Below are 4,240 nucleotides of genomic sequence, written 5' to 3'. Positions count from 1 at the left end.
GCTGTCCGCGTCCGTCGGTGACGCCACTTTTTCTTCTATAACACAGAAACGGAGGCGAATCTAGCGAAGTACTGTATATAAACAGATAGCTGCATTCCTTGGTCTCAAGACTCTGCCTTCGTCGAATTTTTAACCCCACTAAATTCGCTGAGTTTTAAGAGAAACTAACACCATGTCGAAACCCACTTCCGTTTTATGTCCGTAAGTGACGGCCTTTTTGCCAAAGGATAAAAGCTAAACGACTCATCGCACAGAGTCGGCTCGAATGCCATTGGAAAGGGCTTAAAAAGTACTTCAAGAACCATCTTAGTTCGGTTCGATTAAAAACCGATTCAAAACCAAAATTCAAAACCAGAAAAAAGCCGCGATTTTTGCGTACGAACGTCCGTAAGTGACGCTTGGAATTGCCCATATCGGAACGTTATCGTTTCGATATCGCGCCTAAACCCTTTCTCGTTAGGAACCTCTGCAGCCGAGAGTGGTTCAGCCGCTCCCGACTTGCAGCCGATCGCGGCCCGGAAGACGGCCGGAAGCCCTCTTTCGGCCTCCCACCGGCTCCTGATCGGCTGGTGTCCGGGCGCGTTTGGCCAGAGATCTCCTAGCGGGCTTGTTCTAGAGATTACGTCCATTTTTCTAAGCTTTATTCGGCAAATTTTTGGAGCTCGGCGCCTGCAAGAATCATGGTAGGCCACCCGCCGTACCCGCGCATGCCCTGAAGGCAAGATGTTGCTACCAATCAGGCGCCATTATGAAGCGCCTGTAGTCAAGCTGCTCGATCCGTGCCCACTCCTTTCCAGCTGAGGGCAAAAACAACCCCCACCCCCTTATAAAATGTTGTCACTCTCATTGTTTTGTGCATGTGCATGTGTGTGTGTGTGTTTGTGTGTATTTTTGTTCCAGTTTGTGTTCTTAAAGTAAAATTAAAGCTACTTTTACCTTTTGCTTTCCGGTGTGATGCTGTGGTGCTTGAGGTGATATGATGGCAGCCCCTTCCTTGAATGCAGCTTCCTTCCAGTCGTGGTGCATCAGCAGGATATATTCTTATTAAAGGCGGTAAATGCATCATAACAGTCCAAATGAATGGTGCAAGTCAAGCCCATCATATATTGTAGTCTCAGTTTTATTTTATTTTTCTTGACTCATTTGTGAGGAAGAAATAAAATACTTTTTTTCTTTAATTGGGTTACAGAATAAATAAGGTTTCTCATAGTTTCAGCAGGATTGGATAAAAAGAAACAAAGTAAAACCATTATGCTCTTTTGTAAAAACAAAATTTGTAGGAAAATTAAGAGCCGCAAGACTGGAGAAGATAAATGTAAGGGATGTAGGGGATGTAAGGGAATTCTGATTTACAGTATTAATTTTTGGTATCTAAACTTTTTTTTTACACTAAATTGCATAAAAAATGACTAGTACAATTGTGAGTCGTTGCTGAGATGCTGAACTATAACAAACTTAGAAATACTGCAGTGACATCAGGAATAGAAGAGTCCAACATACTGCTTGATATAAAGATAATTATTGTTACTCAACTTCCATGGTATTTGTAGGCTTAGAAATGTAAAGTTTATGGTTAATATTCATCACAGTGCAAGCTCCTTTCAGATTGGTTGGACAAACTAATGCATCTGTATTTGTCTTCTTATACTCTGCTACATTAGGTACAAAAACTTGAAAAATTTTCATTAAATAAAATCAATTATGAGACCTGCAGCTAACATAATGATCGGTTAACTGCTCTGGCTAAAAGTGAAACAAAGTAAAAATAAGTGCTTATCTCTATGGTTTAGACCGTGTATGAAACATATCTTTTAAAAAGAAAATTTCCTTAAAACCAAAAAAGAAAAGAACATAGTGATGAGATGGTATGCCTACCACAATTTGTAATTTTCCAAGATTTCGTCATTTTTTTTTACAAGTAACATGTAAAATTTTCACAAGTAGACTGTGGTAACATTTTTACAAGTAAACTAAGGTAAAATTTCGACTTTGTAAACTTTTACAAGACATCTGCAGATGAGTTTTCAAATGATTGGTTACACTAGTATGCATAGGCCAATGACGGTATTGGTGGTTACTAATGAGACAAAAATTTTAAGCAACTTAACAACAGATTTATGTTCTTTTATGACCACACATTAATGTACCATAATAATTAAGTTTTATTACTGCCACTGCGGTCTTCATGCCAACATTGAAACGGTGAGCACCAAAGTGTCTGTGATATCCGTCTTTTTCCTGATCCTGATTATTTCTCCAGAGTAGCTTTGCTTTTAGTTCAAGCAATATGCCCTGTGAAATTAATAGAAAAGAAGTGCTTCAGGACTTGAGATTTTGAACAGTAATTCAGAAATTAATTCCTGATCCCTCTGAGGCGTTCTGGGGATAACGAGTCATTGTAGTTTATTAATTGAAAGTTCAGTAATATATCTTATCATAGAATGTAATTTAAATTCTCTCACCATTTTATTTCAGTATCATTAGAAAAATCTAGTCAACGTAAGAGAATTATATATCTCGTTCTTCTTTTGAACGGCTTATCCTACACTAAGTTGCGACTGTGGCCTAATATTGTTTGGTCCCTTGCAAGTACATTCCTGTTAAGAAAATAAGTTGTAAGTTTAAGAAACCTTTAAGATCTTTTTGTACGATTCAATGACTTCTAAACATTCTTCGAGTGAATACCATTATTTTGTCTTCCAATGAAGTGTCTGGATTTTTTAAAAAGTTATCAAATTAAAAATGTAATTCCAGATTAAGATTCCTCTCGTAAAATTAAAAAGGAAATGTGTTATGCTCAGAGCCGATCAGAGTCGAAATGGAGAAGTTATTAGTCCTCAAATAACGAGGGGCGGATTGCCATGGACAAATTGGTCCAAATTGAACGTTCGAGGGATGCGTTTTGTTCGTCTAGGCGAGATATGATCCTTAAAACCTTCGGGGAAGGCGAGAGAACTGCCGTCAGAATTGACCTCCGACGCACCGTTTGGCCGCTAGGCTAGGGGCGATTAAACACTTTATTGGACATTTGAAAATAACTCTGATTTCACGTCCGAAGAGTTGGCCAACGGCGGTTGGCCAACCGGGGGTCAGCTTTTTCGGATGACGGTATATGTTTTTTTTTTTTTTTCAAAAATTCAGAAAAAAAGGAGAAAAAGCCAACAAAGAAAACCATCGGCTGGAGAACCGAGGACAACAAGCGAACGATCAGTGGTGTAGCATATTTACGTCAAAATTCTCGTTTTGACGAACCGAAAATTACCCGTTTCTTGCTGGTATAATTCATGGCACTCTGCCACCGTGTTCTGGTGCCCCTTGAGTACCTTGAACCGAAACGGCGTGAATTATACCACCAAGGTAACCAAACAGCGGCGTAGCAAAGGTCGTTGTTTTTCCCGAAAAAAATGTCGATTTACCGTCTCGGAAAGTACCCGTTCCTTGGTGGTATAATTCTTGGCACTCAGGCACCGTGTTCTAGTACCCCTAGAGTACGTTGGACCGGAACGGCGTGAATTATACCACCAAGGTAGCCGATCAGTGGCGTAGCAAAGAAAGACGATATTATCGTCAATATTCTTCATTTAATGTCCCGGAAAACACCCGTTCCTAGGTGGTATAATTCATGGCACTCTGACACCGTGTTCTGGTACCCCTAGAGTACCTTGGACCGGAACGGCGTGAATTATACCACCAAGGTAACCGAGCAGCGGCGTAGCAAAGGTCGTTAATTATTCCGAAAAAAATGTCGATTTAACGTCTCGGAAAGTACCCGTTCCTAGGTGGTATAATTCATGGCACTATGGCACAGTGTTCTGGTACCCCTAGAGTACCTTGGACCGGAACGGCGTGAGTTATACCACCAAGGTAACCGAGCAGCGGCCTAGCAAAGGTCGTTAATTATTCCGAAAAAAATATCGATTTAACGTCTCGGAAGGTACCCGTTCCTTGGTGGAATAATTCTTGGCACTCTGGCACCGTCTTCTGGTACCCCTAGAGTACCTTGGACCGGAACGGCGTGAATTATACCAGCAAGGTAACTGAGCAGCGGCGTAGCAAAGGTCGTTGTTTCTTCCGAAAAAAATATCGATTTAACGTCTCGGAAGGTACCCGTTCCTTGGTGGTATAATACTTGGCACTCTGGCACCGTGTTCTGGTACCCCTAGAGTACCCTGGACCGGAACGGCGTGAATTATACCACCAAGGTGAACGAGCAGTGGCGTAGCAAAGAAAGACGATATTT

The 4,240-nt window shown here is 41.0% G+C and overlaps 1 protein-coding gene across 2 annotated transcripts in view; it reads right to left on the bottom strand.

The window, feature by feature from the left end:
• Window positions 1-2,118: 2,118 nt before the first annotated feature.
• The window catches only part of LOC113216788 (uncharacterized), a 15,071-nt gene continuing 12,949 nt past the window's right edge, over window positions 2,119-4,240 (bottom strand). The window contains exon 5 of one of the 2 annotated variants that reach the window (XR_008010769.1): window positions 2,119-2,292. The gene's annotated coding sequence lies outside the window, so the exon portion shown is untranslated. The remainder of the gene's footprint in view (window positions 2,293-4,240) is intronic. The other variant, XR_008010768.1, reaches the window with a different exon arrangement.

This window comes from Frankliniella occidentalis, unplaced genomic scaffold (genome assembly GCF_000697945.3).
Source record: "Frankliniella occidentalis isolate FOCC.00 unplaced genomic scaffold, Focc_3.1 Scaffold12, whole genome shotgun sequence".
In the NCBI taxonomy this organism is placed as follows: Eukaryota; Metazoa; Arthropoda; class Insecta; order Thysanoptera; family Thripidae; genus Frankliniella; species Frankliniella occidentalis.
This window is presented reverse-complemented; position numbering and strand designations above follow the sequence as displayed.